Here is a 9,706-nt window from a genome sequence, read left to right as displayed (position 1 = left end):
CTTGCACAACAACTGAAACGGATGAGAAGCCGGGTATTGCCTTATTAAGCCGGCCATCATGCGATGCGGGTTTATGGTTAGAGCCCGTTGCGTTTCGTCACTTCCTTGTCGCTTGCAGTGTAGTATCCTTCTTCTGTGTTGTATGCAGCGCACTTATGATTTCTTATATTTCTGTTCTCTTAAATCCTATTTGTAGACATAAAAGAGCAGGCCTATTGCGACAAAACAGTTTTAGGCAAGAGCTCTGTTTTGGGAGAGAAAGGGGTCCAAGGAACTAAAAACGTAGCTGGAGGTAATCTTATGTGATCAGAGAGGGAGGGGGAAATTCTCGTAAATAGGGCTGAATTGGTTGTTGCAGAAATGAGGCGATTTTAGACCAATGGGAGAGGGTTCCTTTTCCTGTAGTAGAAGCACCCTGGTTCTCGATAGTGATGATCTTACGGAACAGCGAAGCTTCCCTAAATTACCAGCAAAACGGGAATAATTATGTGAAAGCGATTGTCGTAAAATATTCAATTGATGTCACTTTTGCTCTTGCATCGGTGGTTTGTTAAAAATGAAGACGGTGCATCGTTCCGCTGAAGGACTGCGAATGGATGCAGTACCAGTCGTTGTTGGTGTTCGCACCGACAACTGTTTGTTTCACAAACACCGATCCTAAGCGGCTCTGGAGATCTGAATAATGATGCAGATCGCTTAATTTTGTACTTGCTTGTTTATTTCCAGCCCCCGCTGTTGTGAAAAAGAAACGCAAAAGAGGTGTTACAAGAAGAAAATACGTGGCAAGGACTAGCACTCCTGAAAAGCTTCTATAGAAGTCACTGCAGATAACATATTTAGGTGTAATCATGAGAGGTACTGAACAAAATTACAAACTGATCGGCAGGAAACATACAAAGAAGAAAAATAAGCAAGTTCAGAGATAAAAACATGTGGTTAAGATCTAATATTCGGCACGAAAGCATTCAGCACCCATTTTAAGCAAATCCAAGCGAATGTCATCCGGAAATCGCGGCGACCCTGAAGTTGAACACACCAAAATTTTCCTTCCGAGCGGTATTCAGCAGAAAAAAAACTTTCGCATACAAATGTCGGGAGCGGAATGACACCTGCTCTCGACAAAGACGTAGACTGCTAATTTGATTATCAGAGGAGTGTAATATAGTAAATTAGCGTAGTATTGAAAAACTGTAAGCGAGTTCAACAGGCTTCAGTTATTCCCGTCGAATTTATGAGACCGAACTCTAGTGCAGTACATCAGCTGCCACCTGCCTTTTATTAAGAGCCAAATTCCGCTTTGTCTGGAATTGGATGGATTAAAACTGGACAAAATACGCATTTCCAACCGGAAGGTTACCTGCCGTCGGACCCCGTGCACGCTACGAGGCGATCGAACCAACCATGTAGTGCCCCCCGTCGAACCTGCTTCTCTGGATCAACTGATCACGAGCTCGTCTACAGACACACCGAAAATTGGTGCGGATCAGCGGCTACAGCTTCGCGAGAGATATGCAATCTATACAGGGAATTTGGGCTACAGTAAAAAAAGAGCGTTATAGATATAAGCCAAAACGCTTCTCCTGATTTCGGCAAAACCGCTAACACCAACTGCCTGCCAGACATGCACGTATTAGAGGACGCGCATGATACAGCCACTGGAATCAGTATCACGTGACTGGGTGCCGAAACAGCGCTACTGTAAATTTTTGTTTCGCAAGCATGCACTTTCCCCTTGGCTGCCTAAGGCGCTAACGCCCTCTTTCCCGTGGTCCACCCCGACTTAACTTCGATAACTTCTCTCTTCACTTACTTCTTCGGCCGCTCCTTTCTCCGCCCCCCCCCCCCTCCCCCCCCCGCCCTCTTCCTTGTCTTCGCGTAGCCCCATGTTATGTCTGCGTGAACTCATGGGAGAGGAGGAGAACTTGACATGAGGCGGCCAACACAACTGCAGCCCTTCACATACCAAACGTCACAACGCAGCAGTGGGAGGCAGCGCCATCAGCGATCACCTTGGATGATCATCGCCGCCTCAGCCGCAGGGCCCTGAACTAGGGCTCTACCCACCTGTTGTAAAGTCAGCGCGAACCGCGCAGCATCTCGAACAATGGTCGGCAGTGAACAACCGTTTATTGCCCAGAACCGCGATTATATACCCTCTCGTACTGAGAGGGTTACAGAAGAGGGAGAGAAGCATGAACGATAGGAACTCAGGCCAATAGGGGGGCGTGCGGCTGCCTTCGCTGGTCAGCACAAACCAAACAATTACAACATTTCTCCTCCCTTAAAAGTGAAACCGCTGTACCGGTTTTCTTATTCTGGTCGATCGTCTGAGCGTGGGCTGCAGGGGGTCAGTCAATCCCGCCGGAACCACTGGACGCTCCGTGATTGCTGGAGATGGTACTTCACTCTGGTCGGCTGCTAGCGGCTGAGGGCTTTGTTCTTGTTCCGACCCAGTGGTACTGGGCGTATGCACAGGTGACAGATCCGCACTGGTCACCTGGTCAGGACCGCCTTCTAACTGCGCTCTTGCAGTGGCCTCTACAGACGCAGTCCCTGGCGTAAACTCTTGACGACGGCGGACTTGGTCGACGTGGCGCTGCACTGCTCCGGTTGGCGTGTTCACTGTTACCATTCTCGCCCCCGAAGTGGTCTGTACCCTCCCAGGCACCCATCTTTTGCCGGTGCCGTAATTTCGCACGTATACGCTGCTGCCTGGCGAGATGGTCCAGTCGTGAGCGTCCGACGACGAGTCCACAGCTCTGGGTGGGAGACATGTGTCTAGTCGGGAACGCAGCTGATAGCCGAGAAGCATCTCGGAAGGTGACCTTCCTTCTCTTTGGGCGGTCCGCCTGTAATTGAATAACAACCGCATGAGGTTATCTTCCAGCTGTCCGTCTCCCATTTTCCGCAACCCGTCCTTCATGGTCCGAACCGCTCTTTCTGCTGCTCCGTTAGATTGGGGATGGAAAGGCGCAGTGCGCAGGTGCACGATATTGTTTTTCGATATGAAAGTGGCGAATTCTTGACTTGTGAATTGTGTGCCATTATCGGACACGATTGTGCGTGGCACGCCAAACCGGCAAAACATGCTCCTTAAGCATCGGATTGTACTAGCTGTATTTGCGTGCTGCAAGGGTACTGCTTCAATCCACTTCGTGTGGGCATCAACCACTATTAGTATCATCTTGCCTGCTAACGGGCCTGCAAAATCGATGTGTATACGAGACCACCGGACCGCTGTCTTTGGCCAACTCACTGGTGGGGCTGCCGTAGGCATTGGCAGGCTTTGCACGCAGTTGCGGCACTGCGCAGACAAGTTTTGAATGTCCCTGTCCAGGCCTGGCCACCAAAATAATGACCGCGCGACTGATTTCATTGACGAGGAGCCCTGATGCGTTTCATGTAGCAGCTGCAGCATCCGTTCCCGCGCTTTCCGCGGTATCACCACTCTGTTGCCCCAGTAGATCAGACGGTGAGCCAACGATAGCTCCAGCTTACGATCAAAAAACGGCAACAAGTCTGGCGCCATTCCTTTAGTGGTTTGAGGCCATCCATGCAAAATGAAGTGCGTGACACTGGCTAACATCGGGTCCTTGGCCGTCAGCTCCTGCAATTCGTGCGTCGTCACTATACCTTCTTCCAGGGATTCCAATGAAAGGACATATTCCGGCGGTTCACCATCGGTCCCCGGTTCCATAGTCGGCGCTGGTAGCCTGCTGAGGGCATCTGCTGTCAGCAGCTGTTTCCCTGGCACGTACTGTAGCTTGTACTGGTAGCCACCCAAGAATAGCGCCCACCGTTGAATTCGCGCGGCAGCCATCGGTGGCGTCTGGCGGTCAGGTCTGAGCAGTCCCAGCAGTGGTTGATGGTCGGTCACCAGGGTAAACTGCCGACCTAGAAGATAGTCACGAAAGCGAGAAACGCCAAAGATGAGGGCTAGTGCTTCTCGCTCCAGCTGCGAGTAGTTTTGTTCTGCTTTTGTAAGTGTTCTGGAACGGAACCCAATTGGCCTGTGCTCATTTCCTATCGAATGAAACAGCACTGCGCCCACACCATACGGAGATGCGTCACACTCTAGTTTCAGCTCCTTGTTAGGATCAAAATGCACGAGAATTTGTGCATTTTTGAGGCTTTGTTTAGCTCGCTCGAACGCCAACTGCTGCGGCTGTAGCCACTCCCAACGGCTTCCTTTTTCCATGAGCCGATATAACGGGCTGAGCACAGTCGACATATTCGGCAGAAACCGTGCGTAGTACGTGAGCATACCAAGGAACGAACGTAGCTCGCTCACGTTACTCGGGCGCGGGGCTTGCATGATGGCGTCTACGTTCTTTTCCATAGGGTGTAGGCCTTGCCGATCGATACGATGCCCGAGGTAAGTCACTGAAGGCTGCCGGAACTTGCATTTGTCGGCCCTAAGCTTGACACCATGCTCTCGGAATCGTTCCAACACTTTCTTGAGCCGCGCTTCCTTGTCCCCTTTGCCTTCTGACACTAACACGTCGTCAAGGTAAGCTTGGACGCCTGGTAGCCCGCCGAGTACAGCGTCCATCTTCCTTTGAAATATAGCTGGGGCAGAAGCTATACCAAACGGGAGTCTGTTGTAACGAAAAAGTCCGCGATGTGTGTTAATGATACAAAGTCCGCGTGACGCTTCGTCAAGGGGCACTTGGTTGTACGCGTCCTTCAAATCCAAGGTGCTAAAGTATTCACCTCCATTTAAGTTTGCGAACATGTCCTCGATCACTGGAAGAGGGTAATGCTCGATATCACAGGCAGGGTTAAGCGTGACTTTGAAGTCTCCGCATATTCTTACGGTGCCATCTTTCTGCAAGACAACTACGATGGGCGTAGCCCATTCTGAATGTTGCACAGGAGATAAGACACCAAGGGACAATAACCGATCAATTTCACGAGAGACCTTATCACGGAAAGCGTAAGGAAGTGATCTGGCCTTACAGAATTTCGGTGTCGCCGTTTCCTTTAGTTTTAGGCTGGCTGGCGGTCCCTTGATGAGCCCCTGGTCTATCGAAAAAACATCCTTATACTCAGCGAGCAGTCTGTTCACCATGTGGTCACTCGGCGTGTTTCCTGTTGTCGAATCCGGCGCAGTGAGTTCTTCCATCGTAACACCCGTCTTGCCAAGTGCCGCAATCAGATCGCGGCCGCATGGACTCGGTCCTGAACAGTCAAGCACCACGAGTGGACAGGTTACAGACACGTTCTTGAATTGCACCGGAAGTTCAAGTTCGCCAAGCACCGGCAGTTGTCCCGCGTAACATGACAACTTCACATGCGGCGATTTCAAGCGTGGCCACTGCGCTCTGTGTCGGTCGTAAACGTTCCGTGATATGACGCACACCGGGGATCCTGTGTCCACTTCCATGTCCAGATCTATTTCCCCCCACCGAAATGTGCGGCGTAACGGTGGTTCCAGGCCGTTTTTCCTACCAGAAATTAGCGTCCAGATGTGTGCCTCATCCTTGTTCTCGTTTCTAGACGCGGTTTCAACTGTCAGTGTCTTGACACTCGCGGTTCGCCTAGCAGCATTTTCATCTGTTCTCGCCCTGTAGCATTTCTTCGCCAAATGACCACGTTGCCTGCAGCGGAAACACCGTGCGTTAGCCCAGCGGCAGGCGTTATCATCGTGCTTCGTGCTTCCACATCGTCCGCACTCTTGCGCTGCCCCGCTGGTATCTCGCGACGAAGAGCGATGACTGGCTTGCATTCTTAGCACCGTTGGTGGTGCTCCACTGATATCGTTTGCATCGTTCTCGGCTGTTTCTGCTGCTATTGCCAGCGCTTCGGCCTCCTCCAGCGTCAAGTCTTTCTTCGCCAGTAACTGCTTGCGTAGGTTAGTTGAGCGTACACCGCAAACAATTCTATCCCGCAGCATTCGGTCTAGCGCACTCCCAAAGTTGCAGCCGTCTGCTATGCGCCGTATTTCGACCAGAAATGCGCGCACTGCCTCACCCTCTTGCTGGCAACGGGTGAAAAATTTATAGCTCTCCGCTATCTCGTGACGCTTCGGGTCGTAGTAGCTGTTTAAAGCTGCGACTGCTTCATCATAGGTGAGGGAATTCGGTGTCCGGGGTGCAATCCGTCCCGCTAACACTTGCACCGTCTGCGTGCTGAGTGCTGCCACAAGCAAGGCTCGCTGCTGCTTTGAGTCAGTAATAGCATTGGCTTCAAAATATGCTTCTGCCCTTATAAGGTACGCTTTCCACTTATCTGACGTGTCGTCGAAGGTCGGGAGCTGCAGGCTGGTCATAGTTCTCGTCGGTGCTTCAAGTTGCGACAGGCTGTCGGCTTCAACTTTTACCGCATGGGTAGTTTCCGCACTCGTCGCCACTGTTGTAAAGTCAGCGCGAACCGCGCAGCATCTCGAACAATGGTCGGCAGTGAACAACCGTTTATTGCCCAGAACCGCGATTATATACCCTCTCGTACTGAGAGGGTTACAGAAGAGGGAGAGAAGCATGAACGATAGGAACTCAGGCCAATAGGGGGGCGTGCGGCTGCCTTCGCTGGTCAGCACAAACCAAACAATTACAACACCACCAAATTACCATGATCTCTATTTAAGCGGTAATAGATTTTAGCTAATTAATGAATTCATTCAGTTTACGCTCGCTGCTCAGGGATACAGACATGCAAGACGACAAGGCGACGCAATCCAAGCACACGTCCAAGACCCCGCTGGTAGCCGCAGCTGTCCAGGCGAAGCTACTGCATTTGAGTTTCTAGCCCGTCCGCCGTCTGCGCTGGCAGGGCAACGGTTTGGAGAGTTGGAGAGTTCGCGATAAGCAATTATTCATTCTGGCTATTCTACGGTGTTGCGTGTGTTGTTTCTGGCGGCCACAGGTGTTGTACCAGCTGGCGGTACGATACTGGCTGTGACAGCGGCACAGACCTCACAGCGTCAACCTCAAAGACAATTTTGAGGCAAGTTTACAAAGTATGAACATAACGCCCGTTCATCAGGTGAGCCACCGCTTGCAGGAAGATTCTGTTCGAATAGATCAAACATTGACTGTGGAGTTTCGAGCGATTGGTTGCTTTCAATGAGGGACTTGGACAATACGATTGCCAAAATAGCATTTCAAAATCACAAACCTTCTTTAAAAAGTGATCAAGGAACGGCTCGAATTTTTCTATATATCAGAGCGTAGTGAGAAAATAAGGGCGCTACCATGCTTCTAAAGCACTTGGCCCTGCACATTAGTCGGACTGAAGCCCATTATATCAGAGGTCAAAATCAGGGGTATGATCAATGTGCGACAGTGTGCCATAGCAGGCACTTTGTAGCTTGGACGTTCATTGCTGTTTGATAAGACCTTTTTGGGTGGTTGAAATCTCTCGTAGTCATTTTCCGTTCCGCTCACGTCAACTGGAGTTTCGTGCGCTTTTTTTGTAAATTGCAGTAGGAATCGGATGAAAGTTCACAAGACGATGACATCGAAAGCACACGGCGAGAGACTGGCAGTTTGAAAGCGAAGTGGTAGGCGGCAGCGAATGCGCAGTAGAGCATTCCGGTGCCTTCCCCGTGGAGTCCAGGTCCTGGTGGGGCGAGAAATTTTAAGCTTTTTGTGTACCTCGTTTTGATCTGCGTGTAGAAAAAAGAAGCATACAATACCAGTCAGATATGTTTCTTGCATCCGAGCGCCTTGCACTGATTTTTAAAATTTTGTTTAGATTCACGCCGTTGTTTAGATGCTTGCTTGTTTATAAGCATCTTTAATACACCAAGCTTTTTTTCGAGTAAAGAAATGAAGAGGCCAGTGCAATGTACACTCAGTAATAACCTGTTCATGAGGAGACGAAATGAAATACCTGTAAACAGACTCTACAACCCTTCTTCAGTAGCACTGGTTCCATGACAAGAAAGCAGATCAATATATTTGCCCTTCTGCGTACTAAAATGCTAATGCGCCCCCTAGAAAACGTGGCCAAGGATATATTGACCTTGAGTGAACTTTAGTCTTCCTTACACAGCACAATGTCATGAGCGCCGTTAACAGGGCACCCCACACAAACGTTGGGCACACTGTGTGGCTTATACCTCACGCTGGGAAATAAAGCAGCACAGCGCCGATTTTTTTCAGGGGATTGTACATCATTAGCGACACCTCGGTATGCGACACGCTGCGTGCTCGTTACCGGGGCTGGTCTGTTTAGAAGCCATTACCCACGAGTGCGTTCCGACGTCTATTGCTTAGGTGTGCGGTGCGTGAGTACAGATATGTGACTGTGGGACGGTAGATGTGACGCGTAGCTCGCGACACCTCGTTCCTATAGCGTTTAAACATAAGCTTACAAGCAGGTCTTTTACGTGGAAATAGAAACACAAAGACATATTTCAATTGTCTCCGGGAAACTTCGCAAATAGCAAAGAACAAAACAGAGCAGGACAACGCTATCTTTCCTTTTAAAGCGAAAGCTCTACCTCACGAACACCGCCGCAAAAGCCGGGTAATCGCTGGAGCCTTGACCTTGAATAAATAAATAAGTTAAGTAAACATCGACATGACTGGGATTCGAACCCGTGGTGGCGCGAATAGATCAGTCTCACTGGCCACTGCCCGAGAGAGCACTATGCTATCGCAGCAGCCGACCGCGCTACATGGTAAACTGCAACAGACTCTCGCGCTGTGTATTGTAGCCTACATCGCTGTCTTCATCAGCTTCCATCTGCAGCGCGAGCAGATCAGAACAGCTTAACTTCGATCAGAGCTTGACCTCAGTCTGATAGCGTCACCAGACGTGTCGACGACTCAGAAAAGCAAAACCGTGAGATAATCAGGCTAAACGCATGGCTTCGCATGTCTGCTCGGTTTAACTACGTTAATCCATACGTTAACCCTTTAACTTCCGACGTTGCATGTATAATATAGAGCGCTAACATGTGAATAATTTTAATTACTGCCCGCACATCTACTTGAACTTCTAAAATACTTCAAGGAACACTCTTCTACAGCATATTTATCAACGCAAGGCCAAAGTATAAGCTGCCAGAGATGCAGGAGGCCCGCAAAAAGTAAAATTCATGTAAAAGCTAGCCCTAACGTAAAACAGGCTAAAATTTTTGAGATCATAAATGCTGCATTTACAGGCGATAGACCAGTTTTGAATTTCGCACTTGAATTTATGCATGTGCCTGCTTGTTACTGTCTGGTGTTATGGACCGTTGGCACTCAGAACAAAATAAATTAGCGCAAATCAACTGAATGTAATTAGTTTTTTTCTTAATGAATCTCAAAGTTTTTTACATTTTTGCGATCAAGTAGCCACTAATAATGAAGCCTTGGAAGTTCAAATTTTTATCGGACGTTTTCAATGCATGAAAATATTGGGTTATAACCTTACCATTTTTTAATGAGTGCCCATTTCCGCAGTCCTGGATGCAAAGCCCGCGAATTTCGCAGGGCTTTTACAAAGGCAAGCCAGCCGAGGAAAATTGATGCGCCGTTGTGCTGTAGCGAAAAAAAATTACTACGCGCTGTTCTCATCACAAAGCCAGCATTAATTGGAGGTCAGTGGAAGAAGCCTTTGCCTTGCAGCTGATGGTGATTGGTGAGCACTGAGCACAGGAGTATTCTGTGCAAGCTGGGGCTATATAGGTCTCATTTTTTTAGGTGTTCAGTAAAAATTATCCTTAAGAATTATATAAAAGTAAATCAGGACATGTATTTATTTCCATCCAAGA

General features: G+C 49.1%; 1 pseudogene; it reads right to left on the bottom strand.

The window, feature by feature from the left end:
• Positions 1 to 3,314: 3,314 nt before the first annotated feature.
• On the bottom strand, positions 3,315 to 6,502 carry LOC144125981 (uncharacterized; annotated as a pseudogene).
• Positions 6,503 to 9,706: the final 3,204 nt, after the last annotated feature.

Source organism: Amblyomma americanum, chromosome 3 (genome assembly GCF_052857255.1).
Source record: "Amblyomma americanum isolate KBUSLIRL-KWMA chromosome 3, ASM5285725v1, whole genome shotgun sequence".
In the NCBI taxonomy this organism is placed as follows: domain Eukaryota; kingdom Metazoa; phylum Arthropoda; class Arachnida; order Ixodida; family Ixodidae; genus Amblyomma; species Amblyomma americanum.
The sequence above is the reverse complement of the archived record's forward strand: the minus strand, read 5'-3'. Positions and strand labels throughout refer to the sequence as shown.